The following is a 10,211-nucleotide window of genomic DNA, read 5'->3' on the forward strand; positions in this document are numbered from 1 at the left end:
CCCAAGCCGCAGCTGAGTGATCCCTTTTTGCTTCAGGGAATGTCAGACACACTGGCAAAAATTCTGTTTCTTAAGCAAGTCAGCCAACAATTGCTCCTGAACACCACTCTCCTCTATTCCCCAGTGCCATTTAGTCCCTAAACAGACATGACAGCATCCATCATTCTGTTCTAAATTCAGCAAAACTCCACAATTTATCATACTATTTTTAGTCCCACCCCATATCTGCATAGAGTTTTGCAGTCTACGAAGCATTTTTCCTATTGTGTCTCCCTTTCTACTGCTTCATACTGATGGAAATTCGGCTACTACTACTCCTGATATCCAAAGCAGGTCTACAAGCTGGAGTTGAGAGTGCTTCATCAAAAATGAGACCAAAGTGCTCCAGTGGGATGGAAATGTCAAAGCTAGTGGAGTCCGTTTATGTGTGCCAGCCCCCTAAGACTACACAGGATGAGGTAGCCCAGGTAGAGACACACTGCTCAAAAGTGGAGCTAGGAGTGTTACTCGTGTATCCCTGGAAGGGTCCTTTGGTCCCCTGAGGCCCTCCAGGCTGCACATGGCTTGGTCCAAAAACTGGATGGGCCCCTCCAGACTCAGCCTACCAGCTCCTGAACAGGAGCCAAGTAGGTACCAGAAAGTAAAAACGTTGTCCAATATTGTGACTGACTTTTAATCCTAGGAGCTACTCTACCTGACTATAGATGGTAAACTGAATAAAACCAAAATGGCATTTTTCTTTTATTGCTTTAGAAAATATTTTATAGCTATTATTTTCCAGCTAATATTTATTGGGAACCCCCCAAATGCCTAGAAGTGCACTTAATTTCAAGGACGGGGTATATAAGTTTATGCAAAGACTTAAATGCAGACACTTCTCAGTGCCTGCATGCTGCCCCCTGGGCCCACCCTTGATGCCAGCCCCAGCCACTGCAGACAGTTCCACGTCAGCGTCAGCTCAGCTGACAGTCAGCACTCCTCACGATGCACTGCAGGTCTTTTTGCCATAAGGCCTTCTCAGAAGCCATGCAAGCCTGCCGGCCTGCTTGAAATGCCAATGGGAACAGGAACCAGCGGCTAAAGGCCCTACCTCTCATCCTCTGGACACACACCCTGGAAAGCATTCTGTCCACTTTAAATAAGTGGGATGGTTTGAAAGACCCCAGATCCACCTCCATCCTTGCCCAAGTACAAGAATCTGGCAAGCTCTATGCCCTTATCCTTTGGGGCAGTGTTCTTAGCCTAGATCTTGGACTATGCCCCAAAAGGATGCCAGAACCTACTAAAACCATGGTTCTCAACCTTAGCTACAGTTTAGAATCACCTGGGGAGCTTTGAAAAGTCTTGATGCTCTAGACAGCTCTCCAGAAAAATTTCACTGAGCTGTTTTGGGGAGGGGCCCAAGCTGCACAGGGCTCAGCCTATGCTGGGACCTGAAAGGTCTAACGCGGCCAGGAGCAAGATGCAGTGAGACAACTCAAAGGGGGCAGTCATGAGAGGGTTAAGACAAACCCTCTCTTTATCTGAATATACTGGAGGCAAAGGAGCCACAGAAAGATAGCTAGGCAGATTATGTACCAACAATTTTTAAAACTACCAGCTAAGGCCGGGCGCGGTGGCTCAAGCCTGTAATCCCAGCACTTTGGGAGGCCGAGACGGGCGGATCACGAGGTCAGGAGATCGAGACCATCCTGGTTAACACGGTGAAACCCCGTCTCTACTAAAAAAAAATACAAAAAACTAGCCAGGCGAGGTGGCGGGTGCCTGTAGTCCCAGCTACTAGGGAGGCTGAGGCAGGAGAATGGCGTAAACCCGGGAGGCAGAGCTTGCAGTGAGCTGAGATCCGGCCACTGCACTCCAGCCTGGGCGACAGAATGAGACTCCGTCTCAAAAAAAAAAAAAAAAAAAAAACTACCAGCTGTTCGCTGGGAGCGGTGGCTCAGGCCTATAATCCCAGCACTAAAGGTCAGGAGTTCGAGACCAGCCTGGCCAACACAGTGAAACCCCATCTCTACTAAAAATACAAAAATTAGCTTGGTGTGGTGGCACACGCCTATAATCCCAGCTACTCTGGAGGCTGAGGCAGGAGAATCACTTGAACCCGGGAGGCGGAGATTGCAGTGAGCCAAGATCACACCACTGTACTCCAACTGGCGTAACAGAGTGAGACTCCATCTAAAAAAACAAACAAACAAAAACTAACCAGCTGTTGTAACAGCTTTTTTGAAAATCCACCTCTTGCCACTGCTCTGAAATGGTATCCTTTATTATATTCTCAACTTCCCATAAATAATCAGGTTCTTTTTCAGGTCTCCCATCTAGTCTGCTAATAGGTTTCTCTCCTGCTCTGTCAGCACCATCTGTTGCATTACTAGAGTGTTGTAACACATTTTTATATTTAGGAAGGCCAGTACCCTCTGCGAGATTTTTTAAAATTACATTTATCTTTTTAATTCCACTGGAATTTATTCTAAAGTATGGTATAAAGGATCTAAAATGATTAATTTTCCATAATTGCAACCAGTTGCCCAATTACTACCTACTGAGAAATCCTCCATCTGCCTTTAGTTTGTAATGCCTGCTTTATCACATGTTACAACCATACACAGCAAATAGCACATAGTCAATTCTGAGCTGCCTCTTGCTTTCCCATAATTGGCCTAAGATCCCTGCCCTTGGGGAACTTACATTTTGTCAGGGGAAAGAGACAATAAATGCAAAAAGTAAATAACCAATAGATACAGTGACACTATTTTAAAAGGTAAGTCTGACAAAGGAAGTCAGAAGTGGAACAGCACGGGGCACTGGGGGTTCAATGCAGGGCAGCTGCAGCATGAAGTAGGGTGATCAGCGTGCAGGCCAAGAGTACAGAGCAGGAGGGCAGACTTCGTCACGGAGAACGATGGCCAGGATGGGGGCAGGGAGGATGGGGCCGTGATAGGCTGCAACATGACAGGGTGACAAGGCTGATTTCACAGGCGTGTGACCTGAGCACACACACAGGGCCCCGCACTTCAACTGGTTCTGCACTTAGTTTAATGCTCTGCTATAGCCATGTGGAAACTGTTAACAATTTTACCTGTTTTGTTTTTGTTTTTGTTTTGAGACAGGGTCTTGCTGTCACCCAGGCTGGAGTTCAGTGGTGCAATCTTAGCTCACTGCAGCCTTGACCTCCTGGGCCCAAGCAATCCTCCCAACTCAGCCTCCTGAGTAGCAGGGACTAACAGGTGTGCACCACCACAGTGGGCTAGGTTTTTTTTGTGTGCTGTTTTGTTTAAATTTTGTAAAGATAATGTCTCCCTATGTTGCCCAGCCTAGTTTCAAACTCCTGGGCTCAAGCAATCCACCTGCCTCCGCCTCCCAAAGTGCTGGAATAAAAGGCGTGAGCCACTGCACCCGGCCCAATTTTACCTTCAAATGTGTGTTTTGCAGGTGAAGTCCAACAGGACTGCGGCCCATGAGCATAGGCGGAGGTGATACACACAGTATGCGGGTCTGATGCCTTTCCCTGCTGCCCACTGAGCACAGCACTTGGGATTCCCCGAGCACAGCACTGGCTGGGCCCACAATGCATGGGATTTCAGGGACACTCAACTCACATGTACAGTAAGTGTGTTACTTCTACAACTGAATAAGAGGGGGCTGACAGGCCCAAGAACTCACACTTTCCATCTGAACCTGAACTTGCCTTGAACACAGAAAGAGCAACGGTGTTCTAAGAAAGTGAATGGCTGAGAAAGCCCATCAGAGTCTTTCTCGCTCAAGTCTTGTCCTGTGTTAGCCACCACTTGCCCTGGACATGCTGACTCAGAAAGCAAACAAGGTGACCCAGGGCTCCCCGACCTGACAGTCCCTTCTGACTCATCAGTGAACTGAACAAGACAGTGGTGGCAGGACATGTGTGAGACAAAAAGAAGGAATATGTTAGTTCCCACTGTTCTGGCAAGAATCAAATTCATATGATGTAGGAGCTATAAAATACAAATTGTGTAATTCTAGTCATTCCACATACAAGTTAAATTTGCATTTTTTTTTTTGAGACGGAGTCTTACTATCTTGCCCAGGCTGGAGTTCAGTGGTGCAATCTCAGCTCACTGCAAGCTCTGCCTCCCGGGTTCACATCATTCTCCTGTCTCAGCCTCCCAAGTAGCAGGGACTACAGGCGTCCGCCACCACACCCAGCTACTTTTTTGTATTTTTAGTAGAGACGAGGTTTCACCGTGTTAGCCAGGATGGTCTCGATCTCCCAACCTCGTGATCAGCCCGCCTCGGCCTTAAATTTGCATTTAAAACTGGCACTGCACAATATAAATGGTAAAATTCACACTAATAATTTAAATTTTTTATTTGTCCTTGGTTATAATGACTTATAATAGAAAATAAAAAGCACCATGACAAGTGGAGGAGGAAGAGAGAGAGATAAAAGAAAGGAAAATGCTTTGCCTTTCAGTGCCTTTAAAAGTACTTTTCTACTGCTTTTGAACAAGGAGTCTGGCATTTTTCATTTTACACTGAGCCCTGAAAATGCTCTAATTCAGCCTGTGGTTGGCCTAGGAAAAAGGTCACCAAGCAAGGCACTGGGCACTCTCTTGTCATCCTGTTCCCACACTGTACATCCCAGATCATTGCTCCCAAACTCAGCTGCAGATGCAACCATCTCTGGTCCCACCCCCAGAGAATCTCGTGTCATTGGCTTGGGGTACAGCCTATGCACTGGGAATTTTCACAGCAACTCAGGTAACTCTAATGCACATTCAAGGTTGAAAACCAGTGGCTTAGGTCAAAGCTACCAAGTACTAAGCACACCTGCCACCAACAGCCACAGATCCTGCAGTTGGCCTCTCAGCAATACCTGCCATGATATCAGAGAAGACTGCACCAGCTTCCTATACCAGTGACCTGGTCCTTTATCTATAAATATGAGCCAAAATCCAAGAGCCACTGGCTATTTAAGGGAGATTATCAGCACCAACGAGAAGGGATCAGGTGAACAAAGAGAACACTGGTCCTGCAGGGCCAACAGTGATTCAGGGAACAGAAGAGATATTTTCAAAGCCCTGCTCCTGATGTGGGCCCCATCTAGATTGATGACACCACTCTCCCCTGGCCCCTGCCCATCTGTTCCTGCTCTGTTCCTCTCTACCCTGGCCCAGTGCAGCAGTTCTCACCTTTCAGGTCCTTCTGCCTCCTTTACCTCACCCAGTCCAGTCTATCTGCCATTCTGCTACCAGAAGGTCACAGCTGAGGAGTACTTCTTACCTTCCCCTCACTGCCAAACCCTCCTCAGTGGCTGTCCACTGCCCACCGCCAAAGGACGAAGGTACAAGCTCCTTACCAGGACACAGCACTGCCACCATCTGGCTGCCTCTCCATCCTCATCATTCTCCCCACCTCCTGCCTTCTTGCCCCATCAAACTCACCTGCTTTCATTCCCCAGGAGGTTCAAGCCTCCATGCTCGTGTCCTGATCTTCTGGGCATGCACCACCCTTGCTCCAAGCTTTCAGACCCAGCTGCCTCTTCCTTGCCCTTCAAGATGCAACTAAGACATCTGTTCTGTGCTCAGGGACACCTATTCTGATGACCAAGCCCCCACAAAGCCTCCCTGTATTCCACTCACTCCCTCAGCACCAGGCAAATAACATCCTCTCGGAACTGCCCCAGCGTTACTTCTGTCTCACTAAAGGACAAGCTCTTGAAGAAAAAACCATGGCTTATTGCTCTTTCTAGCACCCACCACACAGAAATCTGGCACATGAAAGGTAGTTAATAAACATTTATAAAAAGGAACCAAATGGAGGCAACCACCCCCATTTCTACATGTAAAGTTAAGGGTCAAGTACAGAAATGAGCCTCTCACTCAAAGCCAATGAAAACACCAATACATTTTGGAAAATATATATTCACGATGTAAATTAAGTTATTTGCATTTGTTATTTCTGAAATACTTGGCCTTTGAGACTTTCCGTTTGATTGATTAGAAGAGCAGAGAAAGTTGGAATTCCATTCCCCCATTGTCAGAGCTTTACTTTGTTCTGCTGAGCTCAAGTTAAAGCCAAATGTAAGTGGTTCGTCTCAGAAGGTCAGGGCTGATGAGCCTGAAATGCAATGGGGTCCATATGGCTCATTAACATGCATGCCCTCCTCTCTCGACATCTGATTTCCATCAGCATACAGAGACTGATGCCTGCATAGTTCCTAAGGGTCCCCAGTGGAGATTTCAAAACCACGTTAGGTTGCGGGTTTTTTCTGGAGAATAAGGACTAAGGAAAAACACTGTTAACAGAGACAGTCAATGAAGGCACATGAGGAAGGTAGACCTACAAATGGTCAACTGTCAACACCACAGAGTCACAGGTTTCCAGCACCAGAAAGGTCTCATAGGATCACCTGGCCCAACCCTCTAACCTGACACATGAAGACACCAAATCCAAGAGGCTCTGTGATGTGACCAAGGTCACTTAGTAGGAGTCCTGACAGAATTCCCAGGCACCCAACTCCCAGACCTGCTTTAGGCTACTCCTCTTTTCCTTCCTTTAATTCCTCAAGGGTTTTCATGAGGAAAAATAAAGAAAGGACAAAACTACATTCAGCATCATTTGTATTGCCCCAGCCTTTAACAGAGAGACAGACAGGGTGAATGGTAGATTTAGGACTACAGGAAGCCCAGGGAACCCCCTTGTCCTCCACACTGAGATGCGGCCCACAAGCTCCATGGGAAGGTGTGTGCACAGCAGCAGGCATCTGCACAAGGAGAGCCCCTTTCCTTACAAACCCATGATGACATTCTTCTTCCATGATGGGCATTTCAGCCATCTACAGAACAAATGCCAGACCAAAGCCAGCTACCAAGTCGTCACAGGCGCTGACAGCCACGAAGACAGAGTACATAGTGAAAGTGTGCCATGCCTGCCAATGCCTTGTACCTGTCCAGTAAGGCCTCGCTTCTGCTTTGGTCTCTCCCAGGGCCTTGGACACAAATGTGAGGTAGATGCCTACCAACAGGCCTCCACTATCTGCAGCAGCAATCCAAGGCCTTGGATGGCCTCATTTCAAATGCCAAGCGTTCTACATCTCCATGAAGGATGAAGGAAAAAATACCCTAGGAATTACTATTTATACACTATGCTCAGAATCTTAAACTGATGACTGAAACATGTCCATTCTGTCATAAGCTAAAATACTGACATTTCATTCTTACTGCCTTTAAATATATAGTCCTTCAAACACTATGAAAAATGAACCTATCAAAGCCCCAAACTGACTCCCGGTTGTGATTCCTGTTGCTGGTGTTATTTTTCAAGCTGGAGGCCACAGACCTTTTATCCTTACCCATAACCCAGGTACCAAAACATAAAAACGAATGCCACATTTCTGCAAAACACTATTTCAGCCAGGAATAGGATTCCACTGTAGTGTAAATGTTAAGAAACCTCTCTGGTTCCTTTGTATAGTATTCCACTATTAATAGGCATACCTGGGAATTCTCCTAGGGATGTGATTAAGCATTAAAAACAAAAACACCCAACAACAGGCACACAGGGACTTCATTTTAGATATTGAGGCCACATCTCCAAAGCCTGCAGGAGCTGCTATCTAAGTGTATCTCATTTTTCCGGAATTGGTAGGAAGACACAACTGGCCACATGCCTCTGCTTCTGGTCCGGGCACTGCAATCTAGAGTTACACACAGATTTCTCCCTGAGGGTATGTAAATTAGGAGACCAGTTCCCCCTTGTTTCCATTTCCACAGGCGAAAAATGAGATGCTTCAATAAAACTCCTGATGCTGCACTCCTCTCCAAGTCCTGAATTTATCTCTCTCTCACTCTATCTCTCATCTATCTGTCTTTACAGAATTCCATGCACCACAGTTGGTTGATTGATTGATTGGTTGATTTAGAGACAAGTTCTAACTATGTTGCCCAAGCTGGAATCCAGATGCACGCTCATGGCTCACTGTGGCCTCACCCTCCTGGGTTCAAGCGATTCTTCGCCTCAGCCTTCTGACTGGCTGGGAATACATGCGTGCACCACCACGTTCTGCTAATTTTTTATTATTATTATTTGTAGAGATGGGGTCTTGCTGTGTTGCACAGGCAGTTCTCAAACTCCTGGGCTCATGCAATACTCCTGCCTTGGGCTCCCAAAGTGTTGGAATTATAGACGTAAGCCACTGCACCCGGCCCCATATCCCACGGTTGAGTGAAGTAAGCTGAGCTCTGACCTGATTCCTTTCCTTCTCCTTCCCTTGATTTGCCTAATGTCACACCTCAGTATGGAACTAATTTATCTCAAATCTATCCTGGGTACTGAAATAGACTTGGAATGAATTCCTGAATGGACATCTCATCTCACCTGATGCCAAGTAAAGGAACCAAGGTGAGAAATGAATCTACACATCGTTCCAAGCAACTCTTTCAGGTCTATTATTCTTAACCTTTGATGATTTCTCCTCCTGTTTCATTTTATTAAATTCTATTAAGAAAGACACGAAAGAAGCATAAAAGAAAAGTTGGCTGGGCCTACCTGGTATTTTATTCACACGTCACATCTGGGAGGTATATGTATTCTGTTTTTTAAATCTGATAGTTTTCCCAAAATATCTCCTTGTTGAAAAAAGCTATATAGTTTTGAGGCAATTTTATTATTAACAATAATTCTCACTCAGTGAGACATAACTTAGAACAATTCCCTGTAAATCTCCCAGTTTAGCCATTTATTGAATAAAATAATAATTCTACCAACTTAATCTAGAGCCCATATTAACATGTGCTAAAGTAAGGTTTTGCTATACTAGTCTCTGTACTTCTAGTATGCTTGAAATACTTCAAATTTTAAAAACAATAGCAAACATTATAAAGGAGCAATTTTCTATTATCTAGAAAATCTAGATCCACAAAAGGAGATGTAAAAAAAGGATTTTTGCATCATCATTAGTAATAACAAAAAATTGCGACCAACTCCATAAATCCATCAAAAGGAAAATAGCTACACAAAATACAGTATATTCATAGGACAGAATCCCATCTTGCAGTTAAAATGAACAATCTAGCTGCATATGTAATCACACAAATGCCCTTGTGGGGTGGGAAAGAAAGCATGTTGCAGAAAAACATAGGCAGTACAGGACCATTTAGGTCAAGCACCTGTGCACATGCAAGTGCGTGTACACACACACACACACACACCCTGAATCTAACCTTAAGGAAACATCAGACAAACCCAAATTAAGGGACATGCTTCAAAATAATGGGCCTGTATTCTTCCAAAGAGTCAACGTCATGAAAGTCAAGGAAAGACTGAGGAAATGATCTAGAATGAAGGACGCTAAAGACACATGACAACCAAATACAAGGCATGATTCTGAACTGGATCCTTTCACTTTGAAGACCTTCTTGGGACTCTCTTCCAGCATGGCTGAAGACAATTCTTCACACAAGATGGTAGCAACAAATCATAGGTGCAGTTGCACCAAATTCACAGAAGATCAATTGAAAATTCTCATCAATACCTTCAATCAAAAACTTTACTCAGATTATGCTAGCAAACAAAAATTTGCTTTAGAAATCAATACAGAAGATCTGCCCAGAATCCAGATTTGGTTTCAGAATCAAAGAGCTAGGCACAGATTCCAGAAAAGACCAGACCTGAGACTTTAGAGTCAAGCCAGAGCCAAAAGCAAGATCAACCTGGTAGAGAAGCCAGACGGTGTCATACCACCTACAGCACCTCTCAACTATGCACTCTCAACAAGGCATTTATGAAAAACCCATACCCTTGGATTGATTCCAGAGAACAACTTGCTAAAGAAATTGGTGCTCCAGGCTGGGCACGGTGGCTCACACCTGTAATCCCAACACTTTGGGAGGCTGAGGTGGGCGGATCACCTGAGGTCTGGAGTTTGAGACCAACCTGACCACGATGGAGAATCCCTGTCTCTACTAAAAATACAAAATTAGCCAGGCATGGTGGCACATGCCTGCAATCCTAGCTATTGGGGAGGCTGAAGCGGGAGAATCACTTGAACCCGGGAGGCAGAGGTTGCGGTAAGCCAAGATTACACCATTGCACTCCAGTCTGAACAATAAGAGTGAAACTCCATCACAAAAAAAGAAAGAAAAGAAAAGAAGGGAAGAAAGAGAGAGAAAAGAAAAGAAAGAGAGAGAAAAGGAAAGAAAAAGGGAAGGGAAGGGAAGGGCAGGGGAGGGGAA

At 45.3% G+C, this 10,211-nt stretch overlaps 1 long non-coding RNA gene and 1 pseudogene across 1 annotated transcript in view; one reads left to right on the forward strand and one right to left on the reverse strand.

Moving 5' to 3' along the window:
- LOC108536593 (uncharacterized) overlaps positions 1-10,211 on the reverse strand; it is a 136,123-nt gene that overhangs the window by 110,147 nt on the left and 15,765 nt on the right. The gene's annotated exons all lie outside the window — the stretch shown is intronic.
- The window catches only part of LOC108536585 (double homeobox protein A-like), a 1,337-nt pseudogene continuing 539 nt past the window's right edge, over positions 9,414-10,211 (forward strand).

Source organism: Rhinopithecus bieti, unplaced genomic scaffold (assembly GCF_001698545.2).
Source record: "Rhinopithecus bieti isolate Rb0 unplaced genomic scaffold, ASM169854v2 scaffold_641, whole genome shotgun sequence".
In the NCBI taxonomy this organism is placed as follows: Eukaryota; Metazoa; Chordata; class Mammalia; order Primates; family Cercopithecidae; genus Rhinopithecus; species Rhinopithecus bieti.